The sequence below is a fragment of the Rhinolophus sinicus genome, linkage group LG13, assembly GCF_036562045.2.
Source record: "Rhinolophus sinicus isolate RSC01 linkage group LG13, ASM3656204v1, whole genome shotgun sequence".
Lineage (NCBI taxonomy): Eukaryota > Metazoa > Chordata > Mammalia > Chiroptera > Rhinolophidae > Rhinolophus > Rhinolophus sinicus.
In genome coordinates, this window is record NC_133762.1 from 23,082,114 (window position 1) to 23,101,217 (window position 19,104).

General features: G+C 40.7%; 1 long non-coding RNA gene across 2 annotated transcripts; it reads left to right on the forward strand.

The window, feature by feature from the left end:
- The first annotated feature begins 511 nt into the window (after nucleotides 1–511).
- On the forward strand, nucleotides 512–14,635 carry LOC141568208 (uncharacterized). Of its 2 annotated transcripts, XR_012491254.1 has the most exons (5): nucleotides 512–646; nucleotides 1,287–1,399; nucleotides 4,854–4,908; nucleotides 11,039–11,386; nucleotides 13,652–14,635. It is a non-coding gene; the product is annotated as an uncharacterized LOC141568208 (long non-coding RNA). The 2 variants fall into 2 exon arrangements; XR_012491255.1 differs by lacking the exon at nucleotides 11,039–11,386.
- Nucleotides 14,636–19,104: the final 4,469 nt, after the last annotated feature.

The window sequence follows — 19,104 nt, forward strand, 5'->3', positions numbered from 1 at the left end:
TTCATTGAAGGCTGTTTTTTGAGGCTTTTCAAACCAAATTGCTCCCTTGACATTGCACAGTTACCTAATTGTTGTTCTTTCCTTTGAATTTCAACCAGGAGGGCAATAATGAGCTTTGCATGGACAATGACTAAATGGGAATCTTCTGCTGCCCTAATCCACAGCCAAGGACAGCTAACAGTCATGATTCAATAAGGGTGCCAGTAGAAGGCATGCACCAGACAGAAAGGAGACATCTTATCTGTTTAATCTACAGATACTGCTAGAAAAATCACACATAATTAAGGCCTTCTCGCAGCAGAGGCTGTGGAGCTTTATCACCAGCTTGTAAGATTTCATCTCAGGTTTCACTGATGCCTCTGAGAGTGAACATTTTCAACCAGAGGTACCTGATAATCCAGGTGACATGTTTACCACGCCTATTTTAGTCATCTAATAAAAGTTTCTCTGCACTAAATAAATAAATAAAGCAAGGAAAACAGAATGGCGATATACAACACGTATTTATAGGGTGGCCCTGAGGTGGCTTCCCCGATTAGATGTTCTGTTACGTTGATCCTGGTGCAAGAAATAAAGAAGACGTGACAGCCGCGTGGTGTCTATATGCCTACCTTTCTTGTCCTCAAGTGGCCCTCTCTGTACACAGGTGGGTACTCAACTGAACACAGCCCTATTTTCTAGTGAAGCATGTTAGAGTTCAAATACAGGCTGCAGCTTCTTACTGAGTCTCTGTGGTCCCTTCTATAAAATGTGAATACATCGTAACCTGACAATACTGTTACATGGGTTAGAAACAACACAGGAAGAGATAGAGATGTCGAAATACATCTCACTTAACCCAATGTGTGGCATGTGTTAGGTTCTCAATTAAAAGGTAGTTATCATTATTAAAATGTATAACGCTACGTGATTTCTTTTGGGTCAGGAAAAACATTAATAGTACTAGTAGAATCTGAACTTTATAAAATTTGCAAAGTGACTCTATGTCAGAACAGGTTTGTTCAGTTATGATCGTCTTTCTCTCTCTCTCTCTCTCTCTCTCTCTCTCTCTCTCTATATATATATATATATATATATATATATATACACACTGTAGGTATTTTTAGACTAATAGGTATATAAGATCATTTGTGCATGTTGTAATTGACAGTGTAATTATTGAATAAACAGCGGATGAAAGGAAAATGTGAGGTTCTGAAAGCTGGCTTTAATTCAAATCTTATCTTATACTCATTAAACTGTTTATTTACCTGGCCGCGTTCTCCCTGCTGTGGATTATTTTCCAGGCATGCATTTCCCTTAAACAACATCAGATGAAACAATGATTTCATTTGCATCGCAGGGGAGATGGAGACAAACAGAAAACCCAGAGGCAGCGACTTGCTTGGAGGCCTTCGAGGTATGCACGCCAGTGTTAGAAGTTGTGTACACTTCCACACCCCATAACTGTTTCTGAAGCTTTGATGTATAAACATGCAATAGCTACAATGCTGCTGAATTTCTGTAAAGCAAAGAGAGCTATCATGCATTGGTGTACTTGCCATATATTTGTAGAATTCAACAATTGCCTTCAACAGACTGCATCAAATCCCTACTATGTGCCGGGTACAAGGATACAAAACGGAGTAGTTAGTCGTCAGAGCACGCTTTCCCAATATGAAGACTAGACACACGTGAAGAACCAGATATTCAGGGCTATCAGCACAACCCCTTTTTGCCTGTGAAAGGAAACAGCCAGAAAAATTCAGAACAGCTATTTTTAATTTCAGCATACACATATGTTTTTGTCTCATTGAAATAACATAACTTTACTTTTCATTTTAGTTCGATTTTTATTTTAATTTTTAATGGAGTACCGGTCCTGAGATAGCGTGTCTTGTGGTTCAGAAAATACTCCTCCCCCACCCCTGCTTTGGGTGGGATATGCTTCCCTGCCCAGCTGATGCTGGACTTGGCCATGTGGCTTTGTTGGCTAATCAGTTGCTAGTGAGCATGACCCAAGCCAAGCCTCAGAATGTGTTTCTGTGCAGAGTGGGTCCTGCTCTTCTGCATTTCAATCATGGCCGTGAGAAGCACGTACTTGCTCATCCAAAGAGGAAGAAGGACACCGAGAGTAGACCTGGATGCAACCTACAACTGAAAGCCCAGCCGAGCACAATCTAGACCATCTGAAAACCAGCCAATCTGCAGATGCTTTTGTGAGATTAAATAATGACTGTTTTAAGCCACTGAGTTTGGGGCGATTTGTTGCATGGCATTATTATCGCAATGGCTGACTGATGTAAGCCCCGTAATATTTATAGGTCTTAATCCGACCATGGGTGCACCAATACAGATACTAAGGGGGTGGGGAGAAGCAAATTTAATTTAAAAAAAATGTTTCAAACACGTGCCTTACTGATTTGACTTTGTTATGTAAATCAAGGTCAAGTATAGCTTTTCACGTACTAAATGAAACTTGAGGCCCATAATGTTTAAATGAAGCAGAATATCGTTAAAGAATAAAAGTATGAGGCACTCATTTCTTAATTCAGCACTAGATAAAGCCTTCATTCCACAAATGCTTCATTCCAAAAAAAAAAAAATGCGTTCACTTAAAGATACACTAGTTGTACTCTTTTGAGCTAGATCTTGAAGTTACAGTATTGAATATTAATAGCTGACCTTTATCAAGGGTTACCATAGACCAGGCACTGTTCTTAGTGCTTTATCGACACCAATTTATTTAATCCTCAAAACGTAATATGCTAGTTACTATGACTACCCCCATTTTACAGATGAGAAAACAGGGGCACCAAGAGGATAGGTGACATACCCATGCTCCCACAATTTGTAAGAGAAAAAGCTGGGATTTGAGCCTAGGCTGTCTGGTTTCAGAGCCCACACTCTTACCCACCACCGTACAGGAAATTTACAAAGTAAATTGGGGCAGTGACTTTAAGAAGACAAATCAGTCATCACAAACCATGGGCAGGGCCATGATTGAAAAGAACAGGAAACAATGGTTCAGCATAAAAGTGAGGACCTGTTTTAGACAGGTGGCCAGAGAAGGCTTCTCCAGTTAGGTGAAATTGTCTCAAGGATAAGTATGATCAGATGAAAAAATAGCTGGGAGAGAGAAGAAGGTTCTGCACAGAGAGAACAGCAGGAAGGGTGGTCTGGAGGCAGTACAGCTTGTGTCTGAAGGACTGGAAAATGGCCATTGCTTCAGTGAGGCCAAGAGGGAATGGTGTCTCTTACTCATTGCCACAGGACGGGGGTTGGTCAACAGATTTTCTATAAAGCGCCAAATAGTAAATATTTTAAGCTTTGTAGGCCATATGGTCTCTGTCACAATTACTCAAGTCTGACATTGTAGGGTGAAAGCAGCCATACACAATAAGTAAACCCATAAGCGTGCTGATGTTCCAATAGCATTGTATATACGTATGGACATTGAAATTGAAATTTCAGCGTGACACTTCCACCAACAGCAAGTATGTGCGTAAAGACACACAGGATATTTACACGTAGTGCATTTCCCACCTATCAGGTAACTCCTTGTATGTGATGCATCTTGACCTTGGAACTCTGGTGAGTTCTCTGTTAAAATATAGCGTTGGTCATACCGGTAAAAGCAAGAGCTAATTGTCAATGAAAGTAATGACAAGGCAATTGGGTTATTTAATCACTGTATTAATACGGATTCTCCAGAAAAACAGAACCAATAGAGTATGTATGTACAGGACGAGATTTATTATGAGGGATTGGCTTGCACAGTGATGGAGGCTGAGAAGTCCCACGACCTGACCTGCCGTCTGTAAGCTGGAGACCCCGGAGAGCCCGTGATGTAGTTCAGTGCAAACCCGAAGGTTTGAAAACCAGGAGTGCCGAGGGCCTGAAAAGATCAATATCCTTGCTCACGCAATTAGGCAGGAAGGGCCAAATTTTACCTTCTTCTGCCTTTTTGTTCTAGTCAGGCCCTCAACAGACTAGATGATGCCCACCCACACTGGGGAGGGTGCCCTACTTTACCAGAGGTCACTGATTCAAATGTTAATTTCATCTGCAAACACCCTCACAGATCCACCCAGAAATAGGGGTTAACCAATTTCTGGGCAACCCACAGTTGTGGTCACATTGACACATGAAATGAACAATTACAATAATCTGATTATTAAAGCGGAGTAAATGATATAGTCACCCAGGAAAAAGAAGTCACGTTCTTGCTGCAATCTTGGCACTGACAAAGATAACTTAAAACGCGCACTCCATCTTTACAAAGAGGATAGCACAACAAAGTGGTTCGTGGACATCATCCTTCAAAGAGTATTGAAGTTTCATCACCATCCAAGAAAAATCGAATTGCCTGAAATCTTAGAGGTCATATACGAGAAAACTGGACAGATGTTTTCCCAAATTTAACACAACAATCCTAAAAATGTACATCTCCTAACCAGTACTGAGCAAGGAAGTCAAAAGAAACATTTCTAAATTGACAGTAATAAAATTTTGTAATCGATCCTGAGGGCAGAAAGATGAAATTCTCTTTCTAGTTGTCTCGCTATAGAAAATGATAATCCAGAATCACTGTTATATTAACAGGCAATCAGAAAGTATGTGGCCAAAACATATAGGAAAAAAGGTATTATAGGAAAAGTCAAGTAGTTAATTTTTTAAAAAGACGTTATTTGGGTAGTTCCATTTTCAAAATAACATCGTTTTTAAAAATTAACTAACTACTTGACTTTTCCTATAATACACCTGAAACTAATAAAAAAAGAAAAAGATGTTATTTGGGGGTTTTTTTTGATGTCAGTGATATTTTTCAGCTTTAAAACATTTTTAATTTGTATTGTATTCTTTTTCCTAAGGAAATCCCGCAAATTGTAAAACCTTCAAGGCCTACCAACCTGAAACCAGCGCTGAGTAAGTACCTGCTACATAAGCCAAGCATATCTAGATGCTAGAAACATAACCTTGACAGCAAAGAATGATAGTGGTTTTTAAATATATCCACAAATTCTTTGACACTACCCCCTTCAAGAGGCAGAGGCTAATATTTCCTCTCCCTTTGAGGGCTAGGCTGGACCTAGTAACTTGTTCCTAAGGAGCAGAATATTATGCAAGTGACATCCAAGGGGAGCCATAAAACACATGGCAGTTTTGTCCTTACTCTTTCACTATGGAAGCTAGCTGCCTTTTTTCATGAGAACATTCAAGCAGCATTCTGGAAAGATCCACATGGCGGGGAACTGAGGCCTCCCGCCAATCGCCCTGTGAGTGCCATCTTAGAAATTGATCCGCCAACTCAAGTCAAGCCTTTAAGACACTGGCAGCCCCAGCCAACATCTTGACTATAGTGTGACTACTTATGAGAGACCCTAAGCCAGAACCATCCATCCAGACTGCAATCAGTGATTCCTGACCTCAGAAAGGGTGTGAGGTGAGAAATGTTTATTTCTAAGATGCTAAGATTTGGGGTAATTAGTTACACAGCAAGACATAAATAATATACAAACAAAAGTCCTGGCTTTGTGACTCTTACATTCTGATATGCGTTTAATAAGAATTGAATAGAGGTTTGTTTTTGTTTTTTTGAGAAACTGATGAATGGCAGTATGTTAAAGAAATGTGTCATTATCCATTCATTCATATATCAAATATTTATAAAATGGACATCATCAAAATTTAAAACTTTTACTCTGTGGAAGACATTCCTAAGAGAATGTCTTAAGACAAGCCATAAACTAGAAGAAAATATTTGCAAATCATATATCGGACAAAGGATTTCTATCTAGAATATGATTTTTAAAACTTTTAAAATTCAATAATAAAAAAACAAAGCCACCCAGTATTTTTAAATGGGCAAGAGTTGAACAGACACAAATAAAAAAATACACACTGATGACAAATAAGCAAATGAGATTAAGCACCTTTAACCTCACAATGAGATACTGCTACAAACCTATTCAAATGGCAACAGTTTTTTAAAAACTGATATATCAAGTACTGTGATTCTCCAAAAATAAGACCTAGCTGGACCATCAGCTCTAATGCATCTTTTGGAGCAAAAATTAATATAATACCCAGTTATATTATATTATATTATATTATATTATATTATATTATATTATATTATATTATATTATGGTATATTATGGTATACTATACTATATTAGACCTGGTCTTATATTATAGTAAAATAAGACTGGGTCTTATGTTAATTTTTGTTCCAAAAGACGCTTTAGAGCTGACGGTCGGGTAGGTTTTGTTTTCCGAGAAACACAGTACTAACTTTCATAGGGCTGTGGTGAGGATTAAATGAAATGATGCGTGTGTGATACTGGGCACATAATTTGTCCACGGTCTATGTATCATCAGAAATTTCAAAAGAAAATTAAGAACCAGAGCTTTGGAAGAGAAAGTAGAAAGAAGAGAGACTAAAATTTTAATTAAATGTCACCATATAGGAGTTTGCCTCAAAGGAACTGAATTCTTTTTCTGAGAATTTCAACCATTATTGGGTCATCTGCCTTTTTACAGGACAAGGAGGTTGGTGTAAAAATGATGTCACATTTACACAGACTCTCACATTACTAGCCCCAGGTTATATATGTGGCTCAGAGAGGTCAGTAGCTTGCCCAAGGCCACACAGCAATTGACTGGCAGAGCCAGAATTCCCAGGGTAGTTGTTCTGTTCTCCCTCCACAATATAGCCTTCCAAACTTGGAAGGGGAAAGGAGGTGATGTTTCTAGTTCAGGGGAAATATCCCACCTTACTGTGCTTACTGCACACGGAAAACCTCTAATCCCACCACCCGCCACCGCCTCTGCCCTCTGAGGTCCCTCCAATTTTACAGTCTTATATTGAGTACCTGCCCTCTCCCACGTTCCCCCACCTCACTAGATTACTGTTAGCCAACACGTTTTCCATGTGCACTCCCAAAGACCCTTTTTATACATTTTTTTCTAATTGCCCCCCATGACGTGTTAATACCACGACTGTACTGTATCTCTGTTTATGTACTATACACATCTGTGTGCTTTAGCGATAAAAAGAGTGAGGTTGTTTTGCCCCTCCTCCCAAGAATCAGTTTGATCCCTCTGTGGGCAGTTCTGTGCCCCTTGGGAAGGGATGTCGAGGGTGGTGTGAAAGATGCAGCTGCCCCATGTGAAACTGGCCTTAGTTGGAACCTGACAGTGTGGCTTGATTCATCTCGCCCTCTCCTTATGTGCTAGTTCCCAGGATCTGTCCAGAATTGGGAAAGTGCATAACTCTACTGGCCCCTTCTTGAAATGGAACACTTCCCCATTTCCACTTTGCTCTTCCCCAATCTCTTGCTGTCTCTGTTCACTTGCAGCCCACCCAGATGCAGAAGTGATTCTAGGAAAAGCAAAAGCCACAGGAGGATCTCTTCCAGGTGACAAGGTCACTCCCAGTCACCCCAAATTTCATGCTTGCCCAGCTTTTTAAACATGTTCTGCATTGTCTCTTTAATTTCAACACAGTCTTTCTCAGTCTCTGTTTCCAGAGAACCCTTTACACTTTGAGAACATACTACACCAGCCCTTTTCTAGAAATCATCATAGCTAATTTCCACCAAGTACTGAACTGGGTTCTTTTCAGGGATTATCACGATATCATTTTGGCAACAACTGCCATGTTACAGGTGAGGAAATGGAGGCTCAAAGAAGTTGGTGAACTCGCTCCAGGTCACACAAGGATAAGTGGGGGCCCAGCCCAGGCTGCCAATCCAGGACAGACTGGCTCTAAGAGTATGTTGGTAACCACCATGAGACGCCACTGCTTAATTTTAGTGTATCACTTCCCTCACAGTGGGGAGGAAACAGAAGTTAGATATTTCCAAATGGGGAGAGGGTATCTTTGTGTTTTATATAAGTTTATTCTCCCAGCCACAAAAGGAAACCCTGATGCTGAGTAGTACATAAGCTAGACTTTTTTTTAGTGGTGCATCTGATAATTGGTTACAATTTACTTTACTGCTTTTAACGACTCCACTACTCATTGACTACATGATAAAATGGTTCCCTCAAGATGTAAACTGCCCAGTGAAGACAAGGCTCCAAGGAGAAAAACTCGTATACTTTGCCAGATGTGCCCAGAATCTTTGGAAAGACTTGAACGATGAATTGTGTCTTCTACGTTGCCCGAATTTTCTTTCCACATAACGTTCTTCAGCTCAGTTTGCATTGTGAAAACCTTGAATAGCTTCCTGTGTTCTTGTAGAACTAAGTGAGTATTCTTTCAGTTTCTTTTCATAGTTCAGGAAAGAAGAAAAAAAAAACTTCTATGATGACCTAGAATGTTTCTGTTCTATTATGTATAAAATAACTGGGAATATGCCTTCTGCTCTACACTTTATACAAAGTACCTTTAATACCCACCACAGTGTCTGGTAAATGTCCCAATACCCAGTTTCTGGATACAAAAAGGAGGCTCCGAGAAGGGAAGTGACTGGCCTGGGGACACACAGCTGGGTGTTGAGAGCAGCAGAATTCAAGCCTTTTGCCGGCCCCAGGACCCATGTGCTTTTCAATAACACCATTTTCCCGTATGTGGCCAGCACATTGGTCAAAACTTTCCCTTTCAGGCACCTTTGAAACTTCCAGCAGAAGCCTAAAATTTCCATTTGTAACCCAACAAATGCGGAAAAAAAAAAAAAAAAAAAAAAATCCTTTACTTGACATTTCCAGTCAATCACTTTTTGGTTCTCAAAACTGGCAGGCAGACTTCCAGTTTCTAGCCCTGCGTGCAAGGAGCTTAGAAGTCACCACTCCATCCTAGCCACAAGGAAAAAGCTGAACAAACTGGAAAAATTAATAGCTCTTCTTAGACCTGTTAGAGATGTGATGTCACGGGGCAAACCACTGCCCCCCAAATTGGAGAGACAGACAGGTAAATACAGAAAATCACAACTTTCTGGAACATGGACGTCTGTGGGAACTAGTGCGAGACAGGAAACCTGACCTGAAACTGATGAATTGATAGAGAATCATTGTGGACAGATCTGAGAGTCAAAAACTCCAGGGGATCCCAGGCATAGGGTGTCCCCACACTTTTGTGAGTTTTACCTCCAGGAGCTTGACCAGGTTTTCCTACTGAGTGTTGGAGAAAAGTCCCCTGTGCTTCCAGCAGGGGGCAGGGAAAAAGCACCATTTTGAAAGGGGCCAGAGCACTCTCTTCTTTCTAACAAGGTCTGCCCTCAGGGGAAACGAGTTACCAGAACCTAACCTGCTGGATTATCAGAGCCTAACTGACCTGAGGAAGGGAAATACCTAACTGGAGCCTGCTCTAGCCATCCTGCCTAACCTAAGGGGCTTAGGAGATAGATGAACTGAGAAACTTTCATGACGTTCACAGGCCAGAGGCACAGCCTCACCAAAGGACTGAGACCTGATCACCGGACTGTAGAAGACCTCCCTCCCCAACACCTCACCACCACATTGCTACAGGCCTATTTACAGCAAGCAGGAAAAAATGACAAGGCATACTACAAAGTAAAGCCCCATTTGAAGAGACAGAGCAAGCATCACACATGGCAGGGGTGTTGGAATTATCAGACCGGGAATTTAAAACAACTCATATGATTATTATGCGAAGGGCTGTAATGGATAAAGTGGACAGCATGCAAGAACAGATGGGCAATGTGAGCAGGGAGATGGAAATGCTGAGAGAGAACAAAAACAAAAAATGCTAGAGATAAAGAAAAAAACAACAACACTGGAAAAGAAATGAAGACTGCCTTTGATGGGCTTATTAGTAGACTGGATCTGGCTGCAGAAAGCATCTCTGAGCTTGGGAACACACCAATAGAATCTTCATAAACCAAAAAGCAAAGAGAACAAAGATTGAAAAAAATAGAATGTCCAGGGGCTGCGGGATGACTACAAAAGCTATAACATAAGTGTAATGGGAATAACAGAGGGAGAAAAAAGAGAGAAAACAACAGAAGAAATATTTGAGGCAATAATGACTGAGAATTGCCCCCAAATTAATGCCAGACACAAAACCACAAATCCAGAAAGCTCAGAGACATCAAACAGGATAAATGCCAAAAAAAGATTTTTTCAATTAAAAAAAAAAAAACTACATCTAGGCATATCATATTTAAATTGCAGAAAATCAAATTTAGGGGGAAAGTCCTGAAAAAAGTCAGAGGGAAAAATTACCTTGCTTCTGGAGGAGCAAACATAAGAACAATGTCCATCTTCTTCTCAGAATCCATTCAAGTAAGAAGAGAGTGGAATGAAATGTTTAAAGTGTTGAGAGAAAAAAACCTGCCAACCTAGAATTCTGTTCCATGCAAAATTTTCCTTCAAAAGTGAGGGAGAAATAAAGACTTTCCGAGACAAAAAAAAGTGGAGGAAATTATTTGCCAGTTGACCTACCTGGCAAGCAATGTTCAAAGTTCTTCATTTGGATGAAGGTACAAACTTCCAGCTGACACAGCTGTTTAGGATATATTTGAAAGTTGCTAAGAGAGTAAATCTTGAGTTCTCATCACAAGAAATAAAACTTAGTTTTCCTTGTTTTTTGGTACCTATATGAGATGATGGATGTTAAGTAAACTGTGGTAATCATTTCACAATACGTGTAAGTCAAACCATTACTCAGTACACCTGAAACACGTCCACTGCTGTATGTCAATTCTGTCTTAGTAAAACTGGGAGAAACGTTCTTCAGAGAAAAGAAACATAATTTAGGTCAGAAACTCAGATATACAGCACAGAAGGAAAAAGTGAAGGTAAAATAGAAATTTTTATTTTTCTTGATAACAGTTTGTTCAAAATGATAACCACAACACTGTGTTCAATGATGTATTCTTATGTACATATACATGCTGATGTGTAAGTGAAATGCATGACAGCCATGATTCCAGAGATGGAAGAGAGAGATTAGAATGACTTTGTTACTCTAAATACGGGTACTACTTGTAAAGTGGTAGAGTGTTATTTGCAAGTGGACTTGGATCAGTTGGAAAGATATATGTGTATATAAATGTATAGGTATATAAATGTATATTGCAAATTCTAGGGCAACCACTAAGAGAAAGCACCCACTCAACATACAGCCTGGGAAAGCACCATCCCACGCAGGATGAGAAAGAGACGGAGCTCAGGACACATGTTGGAGGAGGTGGACCAGAGGAAGCTGTGCTCGCTCTGAGCCGGAAACATGATATTTTTACTTCCTCACATGGCCGCACCTGGCACCCATGGCCTTACCATCAGTCACACAGTGGGGGAGCCCAGCAGTTATAACCTCAGTGGCTTCAACACCTTTGGGACCTTTTGGAAAATGATTGTGGCTTGGCAGTAAGTTACCTGGTGGTTTCTATGCCCGCAGCATCTTACAGCCAGATTTCAAAGACAAAAACCACAGGTATTTGTCCTCTTCACGCCCGTCTCCCATGTGTGACAGTGCCTGGCTCAGGGAGTTTCTCAGAAGAGTGAAAAAAGGTGAATGAAGGATGAAGGGAAAGAAAAGAGAGAGGAAGGAGGGAGGAAAGAAGGAGTTTCTTTAAAGTTGAGATGAATCTCTCTGGAAAAGTTTGCAATGAACTGTAAAACAGAGTAAGGATCAAAGTTCTGCCTTTTTACTGCTTTAGTGCTTATAAAATATGTGTGTGTGTGTGTGTGTGTGTGTGTTTGTGTGTGTGTACAGCATAATAGTCAAAGGTGGAGCATCTTAAGTCAGACAATCCTTGGTTCAAATCCTAGTTCCGCCACTTACGAGCTCTATGTTCTAGGCAAATTCCTTCAGGTAGCCTCAGTTTCTTCATCTATAAAATGGGGGTAATGATAGCATCTATATTGTAAGGACTTCATAAGCTCACATACGAGTACATTAAACTCTTCGTACAAATCTCTCACACATTTTAAGCGCTCAGGTAATGTTACTCTTATTATATCATTATTGCTTCATTATTAACAATTGATGTAAGTGTCCAGATTTGCTGAGGGAGAAGGCGGTCGTTGGAGAATAGATAAGGGGTGGGTGTGAAGGACAGAGACCTGAAAAGAGAAAGGAACATTTCTTTCTCCCAATCTTTGGGTTCTAGCAGGATGTTGTTGACTAATTGATTGTGGTGTTGGGGAAAAAAAAAAGGGGGGGAGGGTCTCGTGGCCCTTGGACAGAACTGAGACTGCTGTGCACCTAGAATGTTCTCTCCAATTGCCACGCCCCATCACAGAGTTGGGCGACAGCCAGAGAAGGATAACACCATTGATCCAAGGGCCGAGGGAGAAAAGGGAGGCTGGGGAGCAGAGATGCTAGGATGTGGCTAAGAAATAAACTGAAACACTTCAATCTGGAAAGATGAAGTCTGGCCAGGGAGGGTTGATAAAATCAACTGCTCTCACTCATGAAAGCTGCCTCTCAGCTGGGCATCCATGTTGACCGAAACCCTGAACACTGTCCCTGCAGGCCAAACTGAAAATCTTGAGACAAATAGGATCGAAGAGCAAGTCTTGCCCTTGAGCTGTGGGATAGGGGAAATCATCCATTTATTCGTTCATTTCACGAGTCATTGCTGATTGCCTGAGTAAGGCACCACGGTAGACATTGGGGTTTGAGCAGCAGATAGTCAGGCGTGGTTCCCTTTCTCCAAAAGTTCACTTGCATGGAGGCCCCCGTTGCAGGGTACTGTCTTTTCCACAAGTCCTACCAGCCCAGTGGTACCAGGTGTCCGAGCGAGACCCAGTCTACCATGCCACGCCATTTACCAAGGAGCCTGCTTTATGTTTTCTGCTTTTTACACACTGCATACTATTAGGCTAAACCATAGGTAATTGCCATTGCTATAGTTTGAGAATAGTCAAATATCAACGATTTCGTATGATTCAGCCTAACATGTTTACCTGGTCCCCAGAGGCCTTTGGGCTTGTGTTCTAGGCAGCCCAATTTATTTCAGTTCCTCAAACCGCCAAGTCTTTACACATGCTGTTCCCTCCCCGTTAAACGTTTCAGCTGGCCAACTTTGTCCCCTCAGCAGGCTTCTCTGGTGATGGTGCTTCCTCCAGGAAATGTCACCTGATCCTTCACTATCTGGGCTGTGTGCCCCTGAATTTTCCTGAAGGGCCATCTTCTTCCAATATTAATAATAATGATAATAATAATAATAACTAACACTTATGATTTACTATATGCCATGTCAAATGCCAGACACTCTTGTAATATTCTAGTATGTCTAATATATTAGATATATACATTTCTTGACCACAGCCGGCAATGATCCAAGGCCACTCCTTTACATGGGGTGCAGTGGTGCAATGAAGCTTTACATAATCATATAGATGTGGATATAGATATAGAAAATATAGATATAAATGAGATAGATATGGATGATCTAGATATACAAGGTCGGACAATTAAGTTCACAAACTCATCCTAGAAACAGTGCTACATACAAGTAGATATAGGCATAGACATAATTTAATCCTCTCACAACAGTATGTGCTGCATGCTATTATTATCCCCATTTTACAGATGAGAAAACTAAGGCATAGAGATGATTGGGACCCACACAGCTAGTAAATGGCAGCACCAAGATCTGATCACAGTCTGTCTTTCTCCAGAGCCATGCTTTTGCCACCACACTCTCCAGGGTCATCATAATTATTCCTGTGTGTCTTTCTTCCCCACCAGACTGAAAGTTCTTCAAAGGCAGAGACAGTACCTACACAGTGTGCTGCAGTGCTAACTTCCATGGTATCTGCACAAAAAAGGTGCGTTTGTTGTCTGCTGGACTTCACAGAAGGAAAAGGAAGTCAAGCGGTATTGCCAAAATATCAAGGGATGTGCGACCTTTTTTAATGTTATGAACCATTGCTGATTAGGCAGCTCAAGAATTGATTAGAGGGAGGGCGCGTAGAACCAAAAGAGGGAAAAACAAGCAGGAATGGGGCTTTCATGAGTCCATTCTGAGGGGTGTGTGGGTAGAGAGTTGCCACTCATTTTCCCAGCAAAACTCTTTCAATGGCAGAATAAAGGATCGAAGTGACGTTCCTTGCATTTTGATACTCTTTAGAGTTTAGTAGGCAAGAGAGAAATGTTAGGAAAAAGAGAAAACCAGAGGCACTGCAGAATGCTAAAAAACATGTACTACACAGGCCTTTGGTTAAATAGTTGTGGTTCTTATAATTTTAATATTCTTTGCTATTTCATTGATTATTTACTATGTACTTGGTATGTGCTTAGCATTTATTTGCTGTAGTGAACAAAACATCCCTAACCACCTGGAGCTTATATCTTAGTGCTCTGCAGTCCAATATGGCAGCCACAAAGCCACACATGGCCACTGAGCATGTGAAAAGTGGCTAGTCAGGACTGAGATGTGCTGTGAGCATAAAAGAGACACCAGACTTTGAAGACTTAGTCCAAGAAATGAATATATAATATCTCATTAACAGTCATTTTACATGGATTTACTGTAGAAATGACAAGACTAGGGAGACATTGAGTTCAGTGAAACATATTATTGTTGTTCATTTCACCTGTTTCTTCGTACCTTTTTAATATGGCTCCTGGAAATTTTTAAATTTCATATGCTGCTTGCATTATACTTCTGTTGGGGAGCCCTGTACTAGAGGTTTATAAGCTAGTATTAAATAAATATGTGTATTAATATGATATCTTGTATTGATGAGTGCTTTGAGTGAAAATGTATCAGGGCAAGAAAATGGAGTAAGCTGGGAGGAAGGACCTCTGGCAGTATTTCCTAGAGGTTGTTCATGGAAGACCTTTCTGAAGAAGTAATATTTGATTTTCCAAAGAAGTACATAAATTCTGATTTCTCGAACAACTGCTTACAGCCCATTCTTTCATTGTATTTTCAGCCAAAGAACTGAATGAATACTCATAGGGAAACTGAAAGAACAAAAACGGTTGAACTAGTGTGTACCTTCTTCTGTGATAGATTTCTAGACTTAGGAGCCAGGAATAATGATTTCCCCTTGCTAAACAGTCAGCACAGATGAGAGTACAATCTTATTTAAGCACAAGTAATAAAGATCTTACAAATAGATTTTCCCTTCCCTGTAGCTATTTGCAATCACATCATCCATTGTTATTTAATTCTGATAAAACAAAATCCATGTCTGCTGATGAAGGTGGGGGACAGGCAACCAAAGCGTCATGTCCCTCAAGGGCCTAGTTCAATTCCAAACAATCATTGTTTCCTGTATCTACAGAATAAATGCAGAACAGTGGAAATTCTGTTGAAAGAGGGCAGAGACACCTTTAAAATCTCCCGTAGTAAGAGTGTTGCTATTACTGGAAAAGGGTAATTTGAGCAGCTTTCAATTGTATAGTATAAAAACTGAAGCCCAGATTAGAGAGCTTTGCCCAGGGGAAATGAAAGTAAACAAAAATGCTAGCAGTGGAACTGCTAAAACTATAAAATGTGGTTGAACTTTGATCATTAGGAAGCCCTTAAAATGTCAGGTGTGCACAGTCCGAGAGAGCTGTTTATTAGTTGATGAATTCCATCATACACAGTTGCCACGGGTTCACTGCATTTTAATTAAACTTGACAATGGACGCTACATTGGATTGATATTAGAACAATGAGATTTTGTACAGGACTCAAGGGCTGTATTTAGTGGATTCAAATCCAATAAAATAAATCATTTCAATGTTTTTGTTTTCATAGTGAGGGAACCCTAGGTATACCACAGATCATATTGTGTTGTGGACACCAAACCCCACACACTAAAACCTTGATGGAGACCAGATCCCTCAACTGTGGGAATTAAGACTGTGCCTACCACTTAAGAAAGAGTTCTACTGTGTTTGTTTTATTTCTAGATTTTGGCTGTACATGAATCAAAGGCTCTGTCTGTTCTTATCCCCCCAAAGAAAAGAAAACAAAAAGGAAAGAGAGGACAAAGAGTGTTTCCTTTGTTTTCTAAAATGATTTCCAGTTTTTCCAAGTGATTTTTAAAAATAGAAGCGTGGCCGGTGGCTTCATGGTCAGCTTCTGAGACTGACTCATGTGTATGACACGTTATTTGGGGAGCCATTATCTGAGGGAGCCCTGGGAAAGAATTTTGTTCTAGTCACTAATATGTTATGCTTTTAAAAATGAGGTTGTAGCCAGAGTTCTCAGATATCCTTGAGTAAGAAGGATGATTTGGGTTATTATTTCTGTTTGTTGGCACTTCAAAACTGAAAAGCAGTTGGAATGACCCGTGGCGGGACAGCTCTGTGTGTCTGAGGACATGTTTGGAAAAGCAGAAGTGACTCCTTCCGTCTCCCACACCACACACTCACATCCATCTCCTCTCCACTCCCCCATGATTTTGTGTCTGCAGAAGTGCACAGATAGGAGATCAGCTTGCCCGTCGAAATAACAATACCAGTGAAGAAAACCCCAAAGGGCCCAGAAACTAACATTCAAACAAGAAGGTCATATCAAAATTTCATTAGAAAGGAAATAGGTCCTTATGACAAACAAAACAGAAACTGTTGGAAGATGCAGAGGATAATGTGCTGAGCAAGAACGCGATTCACCAGGCTCCTTGCTTCCTTAATTTCCAGCTGTAGAAATATGCCAAGGGAAAAAAAACAAACAAAAATCTCCCCTTGTCCTAGTAAGTGTAGGAAAGAGGGCTATTTTGAATCCAAAGCCAAGGCTGTAGGGGCTGGGGGGGTCGGGTGGGGGGGAATGTGGGCACTCCCTAACAACAGAAAGACTTTTGCAGTATCCGGTCCCAGACTATAAACATTCAGAACCTCCTCGCCAAACACATAATAAAATTTTCCTCTCTCTCTCTCTCTCTCTCTCTCTCTCTCTCTCTCTCTCTCTCTCTCTCTCTCTCCCTGTAGTTTGTACTATTCACATGTAAATCACGAGGAATATTAGCATGGTCTTCGACTTAAAGAATGTTGAATTTTTTCCAGAAGTATCCACAGCTTTGCTCTGAGAAGAAAGTATCTTTTAGGAGATATTGTAGTAATCAGGAAATGCATGAGTTCATTTCAGCAACTGTTAGACTTGACACAAGAATGTGAAAAGCGATCCACTGGTAGGGATCCCAAGAACTATCACCCAGGAAAAGCCTGTTTCAACAAAGAGAAAAGGAACAAGCGCAGCGTTCTTAACCAAAAACGCGCAAAAGGGTCTTGCGTAATAAATCATGAATCTATTCCAAAAGTCAAACAATGTTTGCTCCAAAAGGTGACACGCTGAAATTTTCCTCCAACTGGTTTAGATCAAGAAGCAAATTTTCTCTCTTTCACTTGTTAAGTAAACACCGACTATAAATCTCTTTTAAGAGATGAATCATTTAGCCTCTGCTTCTGACACGGATTAGGTCATTTGTTTGTTTCTGGGATATAGTCTACCCTTGACTACAACTGGGCTCCACAATTTGTTCAAACGTTTTCTGGCAATTTCTGATTTGTTCAGACAAAGACCAGAAGCTTAAATCCCACTGAATTAACCGGTTGGGTTATTACCAAGGTGGAACAGAGCCAGGAGGCTGAGAACATACACATTATGTGCTGTTGGGACATAACGTCTGTTTTCCTAAGGACAGTATCATTTCTAGAACTCTCACCCACCAGTTAATGCAATGAACTGGAAATGTTCTTTTCCTGGTGTTGTTGTTGTTTGTTTGTTTGTTTGTTTGTGTTTAACAGCAGGAACAGAAGAGATTGGTAATTAACGTGAGCCATTCTTTTGCCTCTTGGAACATACCAGGAAACAAAAAATAACCATCCTCTTTCTTACAACATTGGCATCTCTTACAGTAACCAATAAGCCGAAAAGAAAAGAAAGAGAGAGAGGGAGGGAGGGAGGGAAAGAGGGAGGAGGGGAACAACAAGAAAACCAATATGATGCTCCACATTTACAGAATAAAAAATGCAGAGACAACATCTGGCTGGATCATTCTAAAAAATCCGAAGTCACCCAAATGGCTTCCATATTCAATTAAGAAGAGGACACTTAAATTATACCTCTGGTTTGCATGACAATTACAGTTTACCTAGGACTTTCACATATATTATTAATTGGTTTGTCTGATATCATTAATCATCTTCTGTATTGGAGGAAGCCCAGGATTAAAGAGATGAAGTCATTTAAGAAAGAGCAGACAAGAATGCACCAAAATAAAAAAATTTAAAAATTAAAACAAAAAAAGAATGCACCAAAATAGACCTTGGTATTTCAGTCTTAGTTTACAGGTTTTATCATGACACCAGAAGGTTTTCATCTTTTCTGGTTCTGCTGTGACATTCATAGAGAGCGCAGTTTCACAGGCGTCTCCTAATTTTTATGAACCCTGTCACAAAATTATTTTGTGAGAATTAAAGCAAAGCACTAAATCGTAACCATTACAGTGGTCCGTGATACAGGAATGAATCCTAACTGTTGGTCCATCTCCTTCTATTCTGCTCAGAAAACACGTGGGAATGGGTGGTAGGCCTGTTTGCCCACCCAACTTCCCTTCCCATAGATAGCTACTCTCGCTCCATAGAATGGTTTTCAGTGGGGGCCATTCTGTCTGCCAGCGGACATTTGGCAACATCTGGAGACATTCTTGGTTGTCACAATGGGTGGAGAGGAGAGTTAGTACTGGAACCTAATGGGAAGAGACCAGGAATATTGCTCAACATCTTACAAAGCACAGGACACCTCCACTGCAAAGATTATACAGCCTAGAATATTAGTGCTGCCGAGGATGAGAAATCCTGCTCCATCGGAATCCTGCTCAAGTTACATGGCCCTGTGGGCCCGACCTTCTCCTGACCCACATCAAGGATGGGCATGGGAGCCAAGCCTGGCCGACTGGAATCCCCTCCCCACAATGCTTTTGCCAGAGATATTGGGAAAGTGTTCTCCATTTCTCTCTGAGATCAAAACCTTAAGGCCAACAAAAACTTGATCCTGCCAAGCTGAGAATGAAGACAGGGAGAGGCAAGCAGACTAAGAGGGAGAGAGAAAAAGAGGGGGGGGGGGGGGGGAGAGAGAGAGAGAGAGAGAGAGAGAGAGAGAGAGAGACTCTCTGAAGACTTTGAATCAGGTCCTGCCTCCCTACATCTTAAGCTTTGAGCCAAGTGAGCCTATAAATTCCATTTATGTAAGGGGATTTGTT